Here is a 21310-nt window from a genome sequence, read left to right as displayed (position 1 = left end):
AGGGGGGGTCTGATTTGGCGGGACATCATGGAGATGTTTCTGCGGCCAATGGTGGGGGAATGGGGATCTTGGGAAAATGGCAAACAGTCTGCCAGTTTGATTCGTTGGCATTAATTGCTGACTTTTTGGTAGCTGATGTGCCTTCGCAGGATATTCTCTTGGGGTTTGACTTTTTAAGTAAATATGGGGTGATGTTGGACTTTGGTAGAAAGGAGTGTCGGATAATGGGTAAATTATTACCTCTTATTGTGCCAGCAGACATGGACAAGCCTCGGGTCGTCATAGTTCCAGAAGACACCGTAATTCCCCCCCGTAGTGAGGCAATCATTGCTGGTAAGGTGGAGGATACCGTTGGGGTTTGTTCTGAGGGTATGGTGGAGCCTTTGGATTCAGCATCTAACCAGTGCAATATAATGATAGCTCGGGTTGTTTGTAAAGTGGAGCAGGGTAGGTTGCCTATTAGCGTTATTAATGTAACCAAAGATGCTCTCACTTTAAAAGGGGGGATGAGGGTAGGGACCTTGCATACGGGTATTGAGGTGAGTCGGAAAGCAGAGCATGTAGACTTAGGTGAGGATGAGGGGGATGCTGTTGTGCCATGGACAGTCGATAGACTTGTAACATATTTTGGATTGCATCAGAGGGGTTTTGCCTCATCTGATATGACTGGCATTCATACCTTGTTGCAGAAGAATCTGTCTGTATTTAGTGCTGGAGAGGGAGATTTGGGGAGAACTCGCCGGACGTTGCACAAAATTGATACTGGTGAGGCGAAGCCTGTAAAGCTGCCACCCCGCCGTGTCCCCCTCCATTTGCAGGAGGAAGTATCTGGTCATTTAAAGCAGATGCTGGCTAATAACATCATTCAGCCCTCAAATAGCCCTTGGGCGGCGCCAGTGGTTCTGGTACGTAAGCGAGATGGTGGCCTTCGGTTTTGCGTGGATTATCGCAAATTGAATGATGTCACCCGTAAAGATGCGTATCCCTTACCACGAATTGATGATGCGTTAGATAGTTTGAGTAAGGCTTGTTGGTTTTCAACATTGGATTTAGCCAGTGGGTACTGGCAAGTTGAGTTGGATCCAAAAGATAAACATAAGACCGCATTTATCACTCGTCAGGGCCTTTTCGAATTTAACGTGTTGAGTTTTGGCCTGTGTAATAGTCCAAGTACGTTTCAGCGTCTCATGGATTTAGTGCTGGCGGATCTTCAATGGACTACTTGTTTGGTGTACTTGGATGATATAATAATTTTTGGCCGTACGTTCCAAGAACATCTTGATCGTGTGGATGAGGTTCTGTCTAAATTGCGTCAGGCTAATCTTAAGGTTAAGCCAGCAAAGTGTAATTTGTTTGCCACAGAAGTGCAGTATTTGGGCCATATAATATCGGCTAGGGGTGTGAAAGCTGATCCGGCTAAAGTGGAAGCTGTGCGCCAGTGGCCTGTGCCTAAAAATCAGACGGAGGTGAGGAGTTTTGTGGGTCTGGCCTCTTATTATAGGAGGTTTATTCGGGGATTCGCTGAACTTGCTCGGCCTCTGCATCAGCTGACCGAGAAGGGCAGACGGTTTAAATGGACGGAAGCTTGTCAGACAGCATTTGAACAGCTCAAACTTAGTTTGATGTCTGCACCAGTCCTGTCTTACCCTGACCCAAATAAAACCTTTATATTAGATACGGACGCGAGTGATGCAGGTATTGGGGCGGTACTGTCCCAGGTAGAGGAGGGACGGGAAGGTGTGATAGCATACGCTAGTCGGGCTTTGACTAAACAAGAAAGGAAATATGCAACAACTAAGAAGGAGTTGTTAAGCATGGTTACATTCATAAAATATTTTAAACACTACCTGCTGGGTAAGGAATTTGTCTTACGGACAGATCATAATTCATTAAGATGGTTGCATAATTTCCAAGGTTTAGAGGGGCAGTTGGCTAGGTGGGTAGAGCAGCTAGCCAGCTTTCAGTACAAGATAGTGCACCGGCCCGGTCGGGGGCACGCTAATGCGGATGCCCTCTCTAGATTGCCTGCTTTTCTGCCAGTAACCTCAGATTCACCACCAGTTACCCAAAAAAAAGGGGGAGAGGTGATATGTGCTGTGAAGGAGGTGTGTCCAGAGGCTGTGGTAGGTCAGGAGGAGTGCGATGAGTTGGGGCAGGCTCAGCAAGAAGATGCGGAGCTGCAAAAGATTTTTGCTCTAAAAAAGCAGGGGAGGGCAGGTAGTCAGCCTCCAGATGAGCTGCGGAAATATGCACCAGTGTGGGATCAGTTGCAGGTGCAGGGTTCTAGGTTGGTACGATATCCACCTTTAAATTCGGATGCAGCAAATCAAGTTCAGGTTGTTATCCCCAAGTCTTTGGTGCCAGATATTTTGAGGCAGTTGCATAATGCTACTACTGGGGGTCATTTGGGAGTACAAAAGTTGCAAGCCAAGGTGAAAGATCGGTTTTATTGGCTGGGGTGGTTTGGGGATGTTAAGCGCTGGTGTCGGGAGTGTGTGGATTGTGGGTCCCGGAAAGTGGTGGGGAAACGGGGGTGTGCCCCACTGCAGTCTGTGGTAACCGCTAGGCCATATGAACGGGTAGCGTTAGACATTTTAGGGCCGCTACCAGTAACCTCAGGGGTACATAAGTACATTGTGGTCATTGGGGATTATTTCTCAAAATGGACTGAGGCATTTCCTCTCCCTAATCAGGAAGCTTCAACTGTGGCCAAGGTCTTGGTGGAGCAGTGGGTCTGTCGCTTTGGGGCCCCTCGCTCTATTCATACAGATCAGGGTCGAAATTTTGAATCAAATCTCTTCAAAGAAGTGTGTCAATTGTTGAACATTCAAAAGACTAGGACATCAGCTTACCACCCCCAGTCGGATGGGATGATTGAAAGGTTTAACAGGACATTGTTGTCAATGTTGTCCCTCTTTGTAGAGGAAAACCAATCCAATTGGGATCTGCTGTTACCTTATGTGATGATGGCTTATAGGAGTAGTATTCACTCCAGTACTGGGTTTACACCATATAAGGTTATTTTTGGGCAAGAGATAGTGTTGCCAGTGGATGTTATGTTGAATCTCAATGGCGGGGAACGGTTTTCCTCTGTAACTGAATATGTGGCTAGACTGTGGGACACATTGGCCACAGTGGTGGAAGCAGTAAAATGTCATCAGGCAAGGGCTTCTGGTAAGCAGAAGGAAGCGTATGACGTCAGAGCGCAAGTCCAGTATTATTCAGAGGGGGAGTTGGTATGGGTCCGGGGGAAGGCTAGAAGAAGGGGTTTATGTCCAAAGTTACAGAGAAGGTTTAAGGGCCCATATAAGGTGGTGGAAAGGATAACAGAGGTGTTGTATCAAGTGGTACCAGTGGAAGGTGGGAATGAGGTGGTGGTGCATTTTAATCGACTTAAACCTTTTCTCTCTACTGTAACAGAGGCTCCCAACCCGGAGTATAGAGAACGAGTGGTACCTGTTGGTACCCTGCCGGAGTTAAGGGCTATCCCCCCTGGTGGTGGCTATCTGCAAACACTGCCCTCAGAGGGGAAGGGTGGTGAGATGGAGGCGGTGGTACGAGGGGCAGAAGTGGGGGCAATGGCAGCGAATCAGTCAGAAGAGGCAAGTGCAATTGGACCAGGACAGCAGAGGGAAGGGGACCAGCCTGCCCGAACATGGCGGAGCAGAGCCCGTAAGGACCCTTTACAGCTGTACAGCGATGGGCCTGCTGCTACGTGTCGGGCTAAGGAACAAGAACGGAACGAGGGGGCTCCAGTCCAGAAGATTCGTCTGGGACGTCAGAGGAGGCCACCAGCATGGGCTAAGGACTATGAGATGATGTGACTCGAGGACGAGTCTGTTCTAAGGGTGGGGGGAGTGTAATGATAGGTGTGTGTGTGGAGGGGGGAGGGATTGGCATGGCAAGTTAATTAAGTGGCCACACCTGGGTTGTTAGGGTGTGGGATTAAAAGAGGGAGAATACAGGGTTCGAGAGCCGCGCTGAATAAGAGATTGCGTGTTAGACACAGCACTCGTTGGTTCTGGGAGGGAGGTGCCGTTCGTATGCCGTGTAGGGCTGCCGGCGGTGAAGCCAGATAGCGGGTTGCAGGGATAGGTTCCGGGGTGGTAGGGAGAGGAGAGTTAGGACGGGGGAGTTAGGAGTGCATGTTCGCTGCTGAGTTTAGAGTGTTGGGTCGAGGTGAATCGCGGCATCCCCATGTGACGTAGCGGCTGGGGAATTCCCTTTCCGCGTAGTGTCTTCGATTGTGGACCTGTGCTAATTAATGTTCTTTCCCCGTGGGAGGGTCTTGAGCCTCGGGGGGAACGCTATGTTTTAATCTTGTCCGTGTATGTTTGTTTGTGTTTTAAAGTAAGCAGCGTAGCCGCTAGGAGTCGGGGCGGGACCATAGACGGGGTACCGGTTCCGTGACGCTTGCCTGTGCCTGAAGTGTGGGGATCACTGAGTATTGCAGTGCTATTGGTGTGCCGTGCCCTGACAGGGATGTGGTGTGTGTGGTAACGTGGATTAACACCCGTTTGGAAAGACTGGTTTGCTACGGGGAGATAGCGCATCCGGACCCTTTTGTGAACCCAGATCCGACCTGATCGGTCGCTGTATGAATTGTATTGAATAAAACTTGTTCTAATTATAGTAGAAATCTTGTGGTGGTCTATTCCTCCCTTACACCCTCCAACGCTATTTTAGGTTCGTTACAATATCTTGTCCTTTTATTAAACAAACTAAATAGCCTTATGTTATTTATCTTATTTACAGTTCATCACTGTAGTATGCTGAAACAACCGGACACGTTTTAAAACAAAATTTGCCGCCTGCCGTTCACGGGTTTTTCGTCACCAATCGTCTTATTTGCGTTGCTCAGTAATTTTTAGCGTAAGATGCGGAAAAGGCTTTTTCTTCGCAATAAATGTTTACGTTATTTGTCCGTAATAAATGCAGACAGACTCGCTGGCGTGCTCTCTCCCCCTGTCATATATGTGTATCAACATTAAATAACATTAGACGATTATTTAATAATATTCTTAGTAGCAGCAGCGGTAGTCTGTGCTTTTACATTGAAAAACTGGAGTACTGAATACATTATCTAAAGCACCATGCTGGTTGCACTTTATAAAACAAGATTTTGTGTATTTCATTACGTTGATTCAGCTGCTACAAATTATTATTTTTTTTTGTATACTCTTAATGTAGCATACATTTGTTTTTTATGTGAGTTGCTGGAAACAACTTTTGTACAAAGACAGACTGGGTTATTAAAAATTGCTGGAAATCAAATTGTTTTTTGCCCCCCCCCCCATCCGATTAATCGATTAATCGAAAAAGTAATCGACAGATTAATCGATTATCAAAATAATCGTTAGTTGCAGCCCTAACTCATTTACTATATCAACTTTTATTATCATCCTTAGCCTCCAATACATTTTTTTTAATGATTAGTGAAATAAACTACAAAATAGTGTAAAGTTTTGTAATATTACTAAGTTTGAAAACATGTAGGTTGTTTATTTAGTGAATGGATTTATTTTTTATATTTTATTTGTTTATAAAAAAAATACATTTATAAAACAGTGATGGTCAGTGGTTGTTTTTATACCTGTGCTGGGTTTTTTCTGACTGATTATTTCAGTGGAATAACAACTAGTGACCGGTCTTCTATAGGTGAGCCCTCACATAACTGATCAACATAACATGGTTAATATTGTGCTATACCTCCTTTTTCTTTTCTTTCCTGCCCTGTCTGAATCTGTCTGTAGATCCGAGCAGATCTCAGCCTTAAGAAGTTTCATTCTGGCAAGGGCATAATTTTTTGATGGAAAAATGCAGGAATCACCATCTTCACTTTCACACTGGCTTGATGCTGTACTGTCACTAACTTTGTCAGACTGTATAACTGGAATGGCAGACCAAATCTCAACAGAATCATGCATTTTGACATTTTCCTCAGTAGGTAATTCCTCTGCCATAAAATCCACAGCAGAGTCAAAAACATCCTCATGTTCTAAAGGAACAGTGTTGGACTCAGTGTTTGAAATGCTGGCCTCAATAGCTTGAATGTGCTCATTAACTCGTGAAGAAATTTTTCTTCTGTTAGTCCTCACAGAACCTTCATCAAAATACATTTTAGTCTGAAAAACATACATTATGTATTTTACTAAATACAAGTTAATATGGCTGCATTCAAATAAGTAGTTTTCAATCAGAAACGAATTGAACCATAGAAAAAATAAGTCAATTTTCCAACTAGTAGGTCTGCAAACATGTACAGAAACCCCTGTCTCTGTGTATAGTATAGAAGGCAATATTATATTCCACATAACTTAACAAGACAACTAATTTTCATAAATGTATATTTTCCACACCGCATACCACCACCTAGTTTCCATATGTGATCTCAAACTTTAGGCGGGAAAATAACAGCTAGACCTATCAATCTACGGCAAATGCCATTTGTAAATGAACAGTATGGTTAACATCCAAGCGATTATTATTTAATAATCGTAAATAGAGGAGTATACATTAAACTATATACAACATTATTTTAGCTATACAGCTAATTAAAGTACATTAAAATACCAAGTGGTACGGTTTATTAAACAGCCACAAACACCAGTATTCATGACAAATTAACAAATTCAAACGTTTAGCAACAGTTATGTTAGCATGCGTGCTAATTTACAATAAGCATATCATCATAGGACATGACAAATTCTTAAAAAATATGATGCCAAACCTTAGTAATTGGCACCTTTTGTCATGTTTACTATTCAAGCATTTAAAAAATAACATAATTAACTTATAACGTAATGCGTTCACTTAAATAATTCTGCTCTGTTTTTCTGAATTAACGAGATACGGTTTTCATGTTAAAAAAAAATACGTCCTGTTTTTCTGAATTAACAAGATACGGTTTTCATGTAAAAAAAAAAAAATATATGCATGGTCTGTTTTTCTGAATTAACCTCAAAAACTCTCATTTCGCCTATTTAGAGCTCAATTTCACTGCAACAATATCACACCTTAGATTAATGCAGTTTTATTTTGGTCTGGGTTAGAAACACTGGGAAATACTCGCAGCTTTAAGTAACATAGATGGCATTGTTATTAGTTTGTCGACTTTGGGCAGGTTTTGCAGTTGTTCAGACGGAAAGCCCATTCTGATTTGCAGAACATTGCAGTGTTTCTCCAGGATCAGTTGGAACAGTATGGCATGTTTCACGGATACAAGATGATGCATCTGAAATGCATTCAGGCTGGCCATGTGGTGACTCAAGAGACAATCAGACCATGTATTTTTTTTAATGAAAACTGTATCTGTGTCTGCACTGTCTGACACGCCCCCATTCGCCATTTTGAGTGTATCGCGGACGTAAACACATTTAGTTAACAAACTTAATGTTTCATATTCAGTGTTTTTTTCTCTACAAAAATGTAACGTTTTATGGAACTTTATCAGTAATAATTATAAGTTACTAATTTTCATTACCAAAACACACCAGCCATTTACAGTAGGTGTTTATAAGAATGGAAAAAGAACACCACAAAAATGTCATTGGATATAACTTATTGGTAATGTTTAAAATAAAATATAAGCGGCAAGCAGGACACAGGCTCGATATACAACGAGTTTATACAGATCCTTCCAGGCATCATGTAAAACGTTAGAAACCGTACTTGCAAATGTTTCTATACTTAAACCATAGTTGGGCATTGGTTTTTCAGGGCACAGCAGACAGTGACAGCTAGACTTATCCAGCATTGCGGCTTATAATCCATGCACGCGAATATACATATACATATACATGCACTGATACACGTATCATTACAGTTTTGCTGTTTACTTGTCTTTAAAAAACATTCACTCTGTAACACTACTTTAACACGAGCATATTAATCTATTTCTACTGCCCTCCGTAGTGAGGCTAGCTTGCTAGCGTAGATTAACCAATATGAATATACCCACTTTAGAAGACAAAAAATGCATATTGAGTAATATTACTCAAACAAAAAAAAATACACGACAAAACAACTAGTGGGAGGGGTGACAGCAGCTCATCAGATAGTTCTAAACAAATGTATAAAACGAATGAACTTTCCAGGATATTACTGAACAAAAACATTTAAACGGTTGATAATTTGCTAATATATTTTAAATTAATAAAAGAACGGAATTACATATAGCGTAGCGGCCAGGGAACTGGGGGGTTAAGGGCCTTGCTCAAGCACATAAAATAAACAGCTAGAATCAGCTTTAGCACAGTAAATGCAGGATGCAGGTTTAACATTTTCTGGTATGCCCACATAATCATTATGTTTAAATGGGCAACCCAAATGGGCCCCACTAACATCCAAAGTACTCACTATGAACATGTGGCATTCATAGAATGTCAGATTAAAAACAAAATGTTTATTTCGAAAGTACAAAAAAAAAATAACTTTGTCAAAACAAATGATGTCACTAATAAAATAAAATTTAAAATTATTTTTATGGTGAAATGCACTAAGCAAAATGGAAAACCATATATTTTTAAAACGTACAGTATGCATAGTAAAAGCAACATAAATGAATATTTTGGATAAATTTGTGCCAAAATTACAAAATCTTTGTATACCCAAATAAACCCACAGAGGGCCCATGTGTGCCCCATACTGTCACGGTCGGGCAGAAGGCGATCCGGGAAGTAGGGCAAACGGGGTTTATTAAGGGAGAATCCACAGGACGGGGAAGACCGACGAGTAACATTAATGACAAGTCTGGGGAAGACTGACTCAGACGAGGACTAAATACAACAGACAAGCTACGGGTAACGAGCCACAGGTGAGAACAATCAGGGAGAAACAGGAGGTAATGAGGTGGGCGTAGCACACATTAGGAGCGGACGGAGCGGGGCGTGACACATACATACCATGTTTGCTGGGCTTCCCACATACATTCCACTATAAACTTTCCTAGGCAGCCGAACAGGGCCCCAGTATCAGCCCGTTTACTAGCCGACTTAGAGCCTATGCCCACATAGAACCCGACCAGCCCACTTTAAACCCATGTTGGCCCCACAAGGGCGTGTTAGCTGGGAAACACTCTTACATGCATGTAAAAGAGTTTGCAGACACACAGATTGAAAATCTCACATCAGCCAGCTCACCAAAGTTAGCAACCCCGTGCATGTGTGTCCTTTGTGTGTCTGGCTCGGTGCCTGTCTGGCTCTGTCCCATGTGTCTTTCCCCAGTTTCTCTACTGTGTAGATTTTTGGTGGATATTTGGTGAAGTGGTGGATCCACCAGTTTTCACCTGATATCCACGTAGATTCCATGTGATTTTAGGCACGTGGAAAACCTGTTCTAAATTAACGTGGAATACATGTGGAGTTTTACATCTCATTCCACTGTACATGGAAGTCACGTGGATATCACGTGGAAAATAAGGAACCATTCTCGTACTCATCCTATTGATGGTTGATTGACCTAATTTGTGGTATAATCTCAGTTCAAACAAGAATTTTTGTATGTTTTACATAAATGTGGCAATCATTAATTAAACATTAAACATCTCACTACCAAAATTGTCCAAACTAAGCCCTAGCTGGTGCACACTGATGGAATAAAGCAAACTTAGTGTTCATAAGTATTAATAGATGCATTAATTGCATATACATCTATTCATTTCTTGTGTATTTGGGTATAATTATAGAATATTTACCATTGCAATTGCACATTCAATCCTAATTGTAAATCTGTGAAAAGAAAATCAGAGAACAGAGAATTAGAAAATTCATAAATGTCAAACATTTTGTGTGTTTTGTGTGTGTGATTGTATAATGTAATTCAGTAAGTTGTATTAAAAGCCAAAAAAGACTAGAACACATCCCCTCTTTTGCAAAATATATTAACATCTGAAATATCTAGTTTTTAACTTTTTGTATTTTTGTGCTAATACAAATAATACAGATAGGCTTTACTTGCCCTGGACAGCTTAAACTCAAGCTGGCAACCCGTGGATTTTTGGTGGATATTTGGTGAAGTGGCGGATCCAAGTGATTTTATCCACGTAGATTCCACGTGATGTTAGACATGCAGCATGTTCTAAATTAACGTGGAATTCTTGTGGAATCCATGTGCAATCCACGTGAAATCCATTTAGATCCATTTCCTGCACCCTCTGAACATGGAAGTCATGTGGGAAATAGAAACCATTATCTACTATTACTCATCATATTGATTGATTTAATTTTAGATACAATCTTAATTCAAACAGGAATACATATTTTTATGTTTTTTTCCATAAAAATGACAATAATAATGAGTTCATCAACTAACATTAAAACATCCAAAATGTCCAGAGAACATTCACCTTCAGCTCTGATACACACGAATGTAATAAAGCAAACATACAGGGCTGGTTTCTTAAGTTTATTAAACAGCTTGTTAGGAACCATAAGAACATTGACAAATAGGCTAATTTTAATTTTTTTTGTTATTAAATAAGTTATTGCACTCATAGACATTCACAGAGCTGTGCGAGGGGCATGCCAAAATTACATTTTTATACCAGAAAATGGTATAACATTGAGAAAATCCATTTCAAGATATTAATCGTTGTACAAATATGTGTCAGAATTGTTTCTCAAATTTTCATTATTTTGCAGTATATTTAACATCAGTGTGTGATTCTAATGGGGACTTTCAAAACTTATAGAGATACTGACCTATATAAAGAATACTAATTGTAATCTATATGTAAATGTAAAGAATCAGAGTGCAACTTCTCTGCCTTTTCTGTTGTGATCTAAACACATTGCCCATTCCTTCTTGAATGAATTAATATTTAGAGTAATACCTTATTTTATCATTTTATAATTTTTAGATTGTGCCAATACATGTATAGAATTTCTTTTTATGTTAATAATACATATAAGCAATATCATACAAACAATATAATACAATACTAAATATACATATTAAACATTCATTTAGTTCAATTATTTTTATTTGATATTCTAATCACTGTTTAACAGTTTTTTTTTTTTGGATTGACATCTTAAGCTGGCAAACGGTAAGCATTAACAAGCAGGAGACTGGTGGGGGCGGGGCTTATACATTTCGTCGTATAAGCGTCGGAAACGTTTGACGCCATCCAATTTTGAAACGGTATTAACTGGTTTTAACGTACGCAAACTGCACCCCTGAAAGTAGTCTTTCGCGCTGGTTTCTCCTGTCTGCTGTTACCTCCTGCGCGATTATCAGGTTTTCCCATGTGAGTAATTCAGATTTTAGTAATTTTCAAGACTGTTTTTTATTGAATTTTCTCATTTTAAATTTCAGCTAAAATCACTTATAAAAGTGACTAGCGCATAATATTACATTTTAAAAATAAGCAATTTCGGTCGATTCTGATGTGATTTTGATGTTATCTTGTATCCCTCACTAAAATATCTGCTTATAATATGAAATCACACTCGTATTGTATCTACAACAATTGTGTCAGACATTAATTGATACAATAATTTCCTTAGATCATAGTTTGAATACCAGGTAGATCTTATTTGCCTTTTGTTAATCATGTGAAATAGTTCTGTTCTCTTCTAGATTCTTTACCAATTCACTTATGCGTCAACTAAACATGAAGGGATCACGAGGGGATAAAATATCATTTGAGAAGACAGCGCTGTGCAAATTAATAACTGGTAAGTAATTGAACAGTGCCTTATGTGGTCGTGTCTTTTTTTATATCGACATAATGATTGTATTGATACATTGAAGTCCATGCATCTGAATTATACTAAACATTTTTGTCCTTTGATTGACAGACAGTGTAGTAAAGGCCCATGATGTTACAGAAGCCTTTGCCCTCAGCATCATTGCCAACCGGTTGAGAAATGCACCTAAGAGGAAAGAAAGACTGGACACAGTGTAAATGTTATTGTATTTTAGTTTATTTTGGTGTTTTAGACAGTTGTCTATCTTGTCTTAGCTGTTCTGTTTGTTTCATTAGTCTTAATTAGTATTGGCATTTTTATAAGTTATGTCAGTATTATGCACTACACCCAGTTTTTATGTGCATTTTGTATTGTTTGTTTTGAAATATGACTAAATAATTGATAAAAATATGACAAAACTTTTATGTGATTTGTGTCTGCTTTGTAGACATTTTGAACTTTGTCGAATTTACGTTGAACACAACATGTATTTTCCACGGGCCAACATCCACGTGAATTCAACTTGTCTTTACACCTAAATTACCCATCTTTTCCACGTGGTGAAAACACATCTTTTCCACGTGGATTCCATGAGTGTGTGCCCACTGGGCAGGGTTTTAGCTTCCGCTACACTAGCAGGAAGACTATTCCATACTCTAACTACACGCTGTGTAAAGAAGTGCTTCCTCAAATTCATTTAAAAATGTTCTCCCGCTAATTTCCACGTATAGCCACGAGTTCTAGTATTTAAAATAATATTGAAATAGCCATTTAGCTGAACAGCATCCAGACCCGTTAGAATCTTATATACCTGGATCATGTCCCCCCTCATATTTATGTTCCTTCTCTCTCCTAGTGTATTTAGCCCTCAGGGTTTGTTAATGTTTCCTATTATCCAGTGGTTGTTATTTGTAATTTATTCCACCTGCTTGTTGTTCCCCTGTGCCTTAACTGATTGGTTGATTTTGGTTATGGTCCCCACCTGCCCTTTGTTGACCCTTCTTATTGTGTATATTTAAGTGCTTGCCCTCATTCTGTTCTTTAGTCAGTCATTGTAGTTGTTCTGCGTGTTTGTAGATGTGCTTTTTTTCCCCTGTGTTCCTATTTATTTATGTTTTTTGTTATTCCTGGTATTGCTCCCTGTCTAGTTGTAGTTTTAGTGTTTGTTTTCTTTGTAATTCATTTACTTGGTGTTTTGTATTACTAGTTTTTGTTTTACCCCTTATAGTCCCATTATTTTCTGGTTTCTCATTTGTATTCTGTTTTGTTAATAAATCCCTTTTTGCTGGTGCTGCTCAGTGGATCGTCCTTCCCTTCACCCTGCCCCGCTGTAACAGTGTGAGGACACATGCCCACTCCTTTCTATGTCCTGCCTCCCTTATTGGCACATGTTGGAGGGGAAACGTGAACATGTTTCACTTGCTGGAGGAATAAAAAAACACAGACAAAACCCAGATGAGTGCTGCGGTGTTTCCCTATACACTCCGGCGATTTGTTAAAACGTTAAAGGGCTAAGACGTCTAGGCTGCTATATAAAGACATTAGTTGCAGAATAATCAAAAATGTGATTTCTGTGCTGTAACCGTAGCTTCAAATGAGCCGTATTTCAGAGATACATGCATTTGCACGAACAGGTCCTGCGTCCACAGTTATTCACGGAAACAGTAATGAGAGATGGTCGACGTATACTACTGTTGCTATGACAACAGATCACAATGTCTTTTTCTAAAAGTGGTGAGAACACGCATACTATTTTCTGAGTATTTCATTTACTGAAACCCTAAATCTATGACAAAGCAAATCATTTTTAAAACATACTCTAAGCTCATTGCAAAAATAAGAGATGCAACACACTTTTTCATAGATATTAACCACACAGATTTTTACTCAACACATAATCTAGATGTGACAGATATTGACCAAAAGCATCTATTAATGATTCAATATGTTTTTTACCACTCATCTGTGCATCAGATATAATGCTGTTTCATGCGAAACATGTGGAAACCGGTTTGGCAGCTCCAGATACATGGCCTGCAGCTAGTGAACAAGCAGTGAAGAAATTCACCTAGAATATGCAGTTTGCTGTTTTTCAAACTGGCTGTTGAGTCGAGTTTCTGTTTTTTTTTTTCTTTTTGTAGCCCACTATTATGAAAACTGGAAATTATAGGCCTTACTATTTAATCTATAAATAAATATAGTATCAGTCATGATCTACTTAATAGTTATATATACAATATCAGTCAATAGTTTGACCATACCAACTGCCTCAAGTGGAGTTATAGTGATGCATCATATAACCTGGCCACCTGACCTGAACTTAGTACAATGGGTTCTGGAGGAGAGGGCAGCATGGTGTAGTTTCCTCCAGGTACCCTGGTTTCCCCCCCCCCCAGTCCAAAAATATGCTGAGCCTAACTGGAGTTTCCAGATTGCCCATAGGTGTGCATGTGTGAATGAATAGTGTGTGAGTGTGCCCTGTGATGGGTTGGTGCCACAGATTTTGAACTGCCAACCTTCTGAGATGCCACCCCTATTGTTTTTTTGTGTTGGTCAGTGCATAATTCCATATATGTTGTCTTATACTTTTGATGTCTATAGTTATTCTAAAATGTAGCGAATAAACGAGTACAGCTTTCCATGCAGATGGACTTTTGAGTGGTACTGTATATATTTGCACAGCCATATACAACTTATAATACTGTGTTTATTAGTAAAATATCTGTACATTCAATCCAGAAATGACTTGTGATGTATGTATGGTCATCAGAGGTGGTGTGAGACATTCTGGAATTCTTGACAAAATGTCAGCTTGGCCTGCGGAATATGCGGAGCGTGGGGGGGGGGGTTGGGGGTACCCCAAGAGACATTTCGCAGAATGGTGGTTCTCCAAGTGTATAAATGTTTCCCAGGCATGTAAATAATTTTTCATATTAAGTGGCCCATATATACAGTACTGGGATCCCGGAATTTGTGAATGATTACTGTCCAACTCTCTTGGGGGGGGGGGGGGGGGGGGCAGTGTAGGATGACCATCATATGTCGGCGGGGCACAGATACCCTGGTAATCGATCATCACTTCAGATCACTACGGTCAGCACCTCCTGGTTTTGATCATGTTCATGTGTCTTCTGCATACTGTTTCTGCATGTTATTTTGTTTGGTCAGTTTTAGTTCTTGCTTGTGGATTGCCCTCTGGTTCATATATCTGGCCAAATGAAACCTTATTTGTTAATGATGTTGGCCGAATCAAGAAGCAGCGCAGATAGTGGGACCTCAAGGCTGCTTTGAGAGTCATTGGTTCAGATACATAGATGTGCAGCATTAATTAGCATCAATGTCTTCTGAATTCAAACACCTACCTCATTTTTATTCAGATCCACTGGTTGGAGTTTACGATTTACTCAATTGCTTGTTCTTTTTTGAAGTTTATGAGAGTCCAGAACTCTCATCAGGGGCTCTCTCACAGCATCTTGTTCCTTACCATTTTTACTTTTATGTACAGTAGCAGATGGTTTTGTCTAAAGCGACTTTCAAGTCAGACAAACAGAACATAACAAACATATGGCTGTCAAGAAGTCAGCTAGGCATAAGTGCAGCTAGGCTGAGCTTCCAATGAAGGCCGAGATATGAGTGTAAGTAGTACTGGAACAACTTCCAAACAAAGCAAGAACCTAATAAGACAACTATTCAATGAGCTGAAAGTACATTTCGCTCTGTGGTGACCTTTGAGAACAGGCTCTTCATCTTTGGCTCTGTTGTATTACAGTAAACTCCACGTATCTGAAAACCATGCCCTAGATAGGAATGCAGCTTAGCTATACAGGATGTAATAATTTGCATTTCATGGCACATTCACCTTTAGTAATTTCTTGTTCTACTATGCAGCATTTACATATTTTAAATAGCTCTTGCCATTAATGAAAGATTAGTGAGCAGCTTGCTGGATATAAGAGATGCAACAGAGTGTCAAGAGCCAGAAAAACTGGATTAATGGGTCAGGGGGAATCTCATGAATGAGCTTAACTCTTAGAGCAATTTATGAACATTTTGTTCATTTGAGGAATCAGTGAAATTTGCATGAATGTGTCTTTGTGAGATGTTCAGGGATGGCTGCAGTATGTGCAGGTCTAGTGGGTACTAACTGCCCTGATCAAGGCATCATTTAGAAACTGACCACATCTCTGGCAGTATTCATTCTCTCTTGCTCCATGTTGATCACTATGCTTCACCCTTTGCACATCAGCATGATAGAAAAGCAGGGGTGTGTTTTCATCACATTACTTGGACATCTCTGTGACAAAGGACTCCAGATATGTGCCTCTGTTTCTTTTCTGCCACCAGATGGCAGTCTGGATTATTTTAAAACAGCTGTATCACAAAATCCTTCTTATTTGCCATTTGCACAGGTCAGGGACATTGGATTGCTTCTTTTCCCATATCCCCTCTTGCTCTCCTTCCAGAAATACACGCACATATATCTGGGGTATGCTGGGCATTTTCCCGGTGGCTGATGGGTATTTGGTAACGGTAGTGGGCTGATGGGTAATTTATCGTGGGTAAACTACAATTAGCTGTCACTTCCATGATAACAAACAATCTGGAAGGCATACTGGATGAAAGCCTTTGCTGTCATCATACCACAAATGTAAGTGCCTGGAGTTTATTAGACGCTACTGGAACGTTGACTGGAATTGGGTTCTTATGGTCAGATGACACAAAAATAGAGTTTTTTGGCACCAAACACTAAAGAGGGGTTTGTTTAAAAAGAAGGCTGGTTATTCAGAAAACAACCTGATCCCCCCTGCTAAGTATGGTGGAGGTTCTGTGATGTTGTGGGGTTGTTTTTCCTCCAGAGGCCTTAGGACCCTTGTTAGGAAACATGGTATTGTGGACTCCAGAAAGTACTGGGAGATTTTAAATTAAATCCGTCTGCCTCTGCTAAGGAACTAAAACTGGGTCATGGTTGGATCTTCCAGCAGGACAGTGATCCAAAACATACCCCCAAATCCATATAAAAATGATTCAGTGACCACAGAGTCGAGCTTCTGCCATGGCCATCTGAGTCTCCTGACCTAAATCCTATTGGACACCAGGGGGTGAGATGAAGAGAAGCATCCACAAAGGAGGACTTAGGATTCTCAAATATTTGGAATGATTCTGTAACGAAGAACGGTCATCTGATTCCCTCTGATTCATCTCATCAAGCATTATAGGAGAAGACTGTTGTTGGCAGGTTGCATGAAATATTAAATACTGGGGTGCCAATAATCATGCCACGTGTTGTGTTAAATATTTTTTCATGAGGTTTCTTTTTATTCCTAGAATAAATTTACTTCAGTTAAAGGTTGGATAACACATTTTACTCATCATGACCAAGGATGCCAATAATTCTGGAGGGGTCTGGTACACTGGTCAGGCAACTTTACGAGAACTCCAAGTTTAGCAAACCCATCACCAAACTGAGCCTCTGGATTTTCCCATGTGAATCCCAAATTACACTGACTAACTGCCACCATGGTTCGAATTACGGGGGGTACTGTACCCCCCGATCAAGACCCAGACCCAAGAGACAAAAATAGCAGTTTGGGGGGTCTTAACAAAACTTAAAAAAAGAGAACCTCACCTTGTAGAAACATTTTATGTAAAACGATTTCAGACACCCCTAATGTGGACCGCACCATTTTTACCACCTCGGCGCAGCCAGTCGGTTGCGTCATTCATTCTCATTGAATGACCTGTTCATTGTGTTTGTCGGTCATGGTACTGTTTGTCGTGCATTGGTAAATGTAAGTAGCCAGCAGAATTCTAGCCTGTTGAAAATGTGTTATTTTACAACCTTCATTTATTCGTTTAAGTGTTTCATCTACTAATGCAAGCTGACGTCTTTATAAGTTGAATTACTTACCATTGTCCTTCTGAGACCGGTGTTCTGTCGAGTTGAGCTACTTTGTCGAGGTAAGCTACCGTAGTGCTAATCGATGGCCCTAACCATAGCTTACCTCGACAAAGTAGCTCAACTCGACAGAACACCGGTACAGTCAACGTTAGTTACGTTAACTAGCAATTATGAGAGCTAATTAAGTTCTCTATTTAAACCAGGCTTATTTGGTGAGGTAAAATCGATCATGGTCATTTTCCAAGGAGATGAACTCCCTATGTTTTTATTCTCATTTTATCACGAATAAATTGTGCCTTTCTGAAATTAATTGGCCACTCAGCCTGTGTGGTTTGTTATTAGGCTAATGCTAACGCATAAGAAGGTCTAACGTTACTATAAGTGAAACCTATAGGGGCAACGTAAAACTAGCTAGCAAATAATAAGCCCTATTATTAGAATTTTCCTGGTATTGATTCTGCATTCCACAATTTCATATTTATAGACATTTTTAGAAGCTTCATCTGGTAGCCCAGATACTGTTTTGTTAAATATAGATTAGATTTTATTCACAGACACTATGAGGAAAAGGAAAGATAGAGGCATCAGACACTTTTTTGGTGGTAAAAGAAGAGTAAGTAGGAAATATTAGTGTTGAGCTACAGAACATCACACCAAAAGTATAGGTGCAGTTTTGCAAACTGTTAATGTGTATGAAGGAAAATGGTGGTCAGCAGAAGGCAGGAGAGGCACAGGAGCAGGCAGCAGGGAGATGGCAGGATGAGGACGTGTGCAGGACAGGCAGCAGGAAGATGGCAGGATGAGGGCAGCGCGCAGGACCAAGAGGTGAGTTAGAAATTAGGCTGTACTTTAAGATCTATTGTATCATCAAGACAGATATTAGCCTAATAGGCAAATATTTATTTCTGAAGGCTGTTGGAGCTGGGGGGACTGAGAGGGCAGGAATAACAGCAGACTGCTGGACCAGACCAGGCTGTTTGTAACTGTATAGGCTTATTACTTTTACTAATATACTTCATCTAGGATAATTCCTGGCAGTTATCAAAACCAAATTCTTTTGGATAGGCATAAGGATAACGAGATTTTCTGTATTGATTCTCATTTTGTCGCATGTCCAGACCATGACCGTGTGTTACATACATGTTAGTAAACACCCCTAGCGCATCTTGCAGTCTTAACATTGATCCTGGTGGTGACTATTTGTCGCGGTAGCGGACCATAACGGTCATAGAAGGGGACCTGACCTGGAGCGCCAACACTACGGAGCTGATAAAGGCACAGCAGAGACTCCCCTTCCTGAGACTTCTTAGGAAGAGCCACCTTTCCCAGAAGCTGCTGGTAACCTTCTATTGCTGCTCCATTGAAAGCATACTAACTTACTGCATGTGTGTGTGGTATGACAGCTGCACAGTTGCAGAGAAGGCGGCGCTCCAGAGAGTCGTCACTACAGCTCAGAAAACTACTGGTTGTACTCTCCCCACTGTAGAAGGACTTCATGTATCCCGCTGCTCTGAAAGGCAAAAAAAAATCCTTAAGGACCCAACACATCCAGGACACTGTCTGTTTCAGCTGCTGCCCTCGGGCAGGAGATTTAGAGCAATAAAAACAAGGATAAACCAGTTAAAAAAACAGTTTTTATCCTAAGGCAATTATGCTAGTGAATGCTGAAATGAAATGATATTATTTCTGGTGTTATCAAAGAAAGGGGTGTGGGGGCAAAGGAGGGGGGGCCAGAATGAATGTATGAGGATTGTACAGAAGAGGCACTTCAATTTCGTTGTTTTATGACAATGACTATCTATCCATCCATCTATCCATCTATCTCGGCAGGTCCCCCCAATTATGGAGGGGTAATTCACACTGACTGCCACTAGACGTCTAGCCTGTTTTCAGTCCATGGAACAGAAAGCCAAATTTGATCATTATTATAACTCACCAAGTGTTACAGATTATTGGCTATATCAGTTTTCATAAAAAGAAAATGCCAAATTCAAATCCCAGAAGACCAGCCAATATTTCACCAATAAACTGTTAACATTCCTTAACTTTTACATTTATTTTAAAATCCAAGATTTTAAAGCAATGCATATTGCCCTAGAATGTCAAAAATGGTTAGATGGCAGTAACTGTGATAGGCTCCCAGAAATGGCACAACATCACACATATAACTCATCATTAGCAAAAGAAGAACCATTTTCAGAGATTCTAGAAAGGCTTTGGACAGCTTACCATTGGGTCACCATCTACCCCATACTACAGACCTTCAGCAGCTGCTTGTGGGAATGATCGCACAACACCGCTACACATAGTGGATAGTTGGCAAACAGTATTCTCAGATGTCAGGAAGAAAGCAGTTGTGTGAATTATGCATGTAATTTAACTAGATTAGCAAGGGAAGAAAGATTATAAAAGCTAAGAAATGCCAGTGAATTACAAGGATAAGAAAGCTAATGCGCTAAGCTAATAAGTCTGCAGTTTCACTACGTATTTGTCATAATGGAGGTTAATGAAGGTTTCATAACAGTGTTTCAAATGCCAAGGAGAAAGAAACACGCAGTATTCTGCCTTGTAACCCACCCAGGAGTCTTTTTCATCACTTTGCTTACCTGATCATTTGCTTCATCCGTACTTTGAGGATGCACTGACCAGTGATTGTGACTGGTGAAACTAATCCTTCCCCATAACAGGTCTCTAAAAAGTCACAGGAAGTCTTATGACCCTAGTGCTTCTGCAGCATATGGTTACCATGGAGATGCTCCTGGTATCTAACAGGTAGTCTCATAACCCAAACTAAGTCCACCTGTACTGCAACCCATTGATTGTACATCTAACCCCTGGAAGACGGTCTTGGTTACTCTACACTACACAGACCTGCACTGGTCAGAATGAACTAAGCTTTTTGCAAAATAGTGTCAGTTCCATTCCATTTGAACTCGTAACTCAGAAATTCTGAGTTCCTATTCAGAAATTTCAAATGTAATGAAACCCTGAAGTCAGAATTTCAACTCACGGACTTGGAGGAATCTCTCCAACCCTGACCTCTGAATTCAGGATGGCACCTGTTATCTACCGAAGTTAAAGCTGTAGTTTAATACTTTTTATTAGCACTTGTGTTTTATGTGTGGCTCATTAAATCGGTAGTACGCACAGTGCTGTTCAACTGCTATCTGTGGATGTGTTGCTATGGTGTTTTTATGTACAAAATACCACATAATCAACTGATATTACTAACAATGGCTAACAATTACTGGGCTAGAACTGGGGCCTGTTTTAGAAAGCAGGATATCTCGTTTAGCTGGATAACTTGTCAGATTTAAGGTAGTCTGAAAGTGAACAAAGATAAAGGCCATTTAACCTGCGGTAAATTAAATCTGACAAGTTATCTAGCTAAACAAGATATCCTGCTTTTTGAAACAGGTCTCTGGTATTGCTTCCAACTTGTTGTACTGGAACACTTAACTTGTGTATGATGTCATCAGTCCCTGTTCTGACCTCTGAGATAAATGGAACGCAGCAATAGATTCAACAAAATACTTGAACCGTTCCTCAGATACTTCGATCCATGCTAACATAATAGCATCACGCAGGTGCTGCGGATTTGTCAGTTGCACCTTCATGACTCTCCCGTTCCAACACATCCTATAGGTGCTCTATTAGGTTAAGATCTGGTGACTGTGGAGGCCATTTGAGTACAGAGAACTCATTGTCACGTTCATGAAAC

General features: G+C 40.4%; 1 protein-coding gene and 1 long non-coding RNA gene across 2 annotated transcripts in view; both read left to right on the top strand.

Moving 5' to 3' along the window:
* Positions 1-21310, top strand: part of LOC140578809 (neuromedin-S-like) — a 63277-nt gene that overhangs the window by 13986 nt on the left and 27981 nt on the right. The gene's annotated exons all lie outside the window — the stretch shown is intronic.
* Positions 11033-12984, top strand: LOC140578810 (uncharacterized). Its single transcript, XR_011983077.1, has 3 exons — positions 11033-11248; positions 11581-11678; positions 11802-12984. It is a non-coding gene; the product is annotated as an uncharacterized lncRNA (long non-coding RNA).

This window comes from Paramormyrops kingsleyae, chromosome 16 (genome assembly GCF_048594095.1).
Source record: "Paramormyrops kingsleyae isolate MSU_618 chromosome 16, PKINGS_0.4, whole genome shotgun sequence".
NCBI classification, from domain to species: Eukaryota; Metazoa; Chordata; class Actinopteri; order Osteoglossiformes; family Mormyridae; genus Paramormyrops; species Paramormyrops kingsleyae.
The sequence above is the reverse complement of the archived record's forward strand: the minus strand, read 5'-3'. Positions and strand labels throughout refer to the sequence as shown.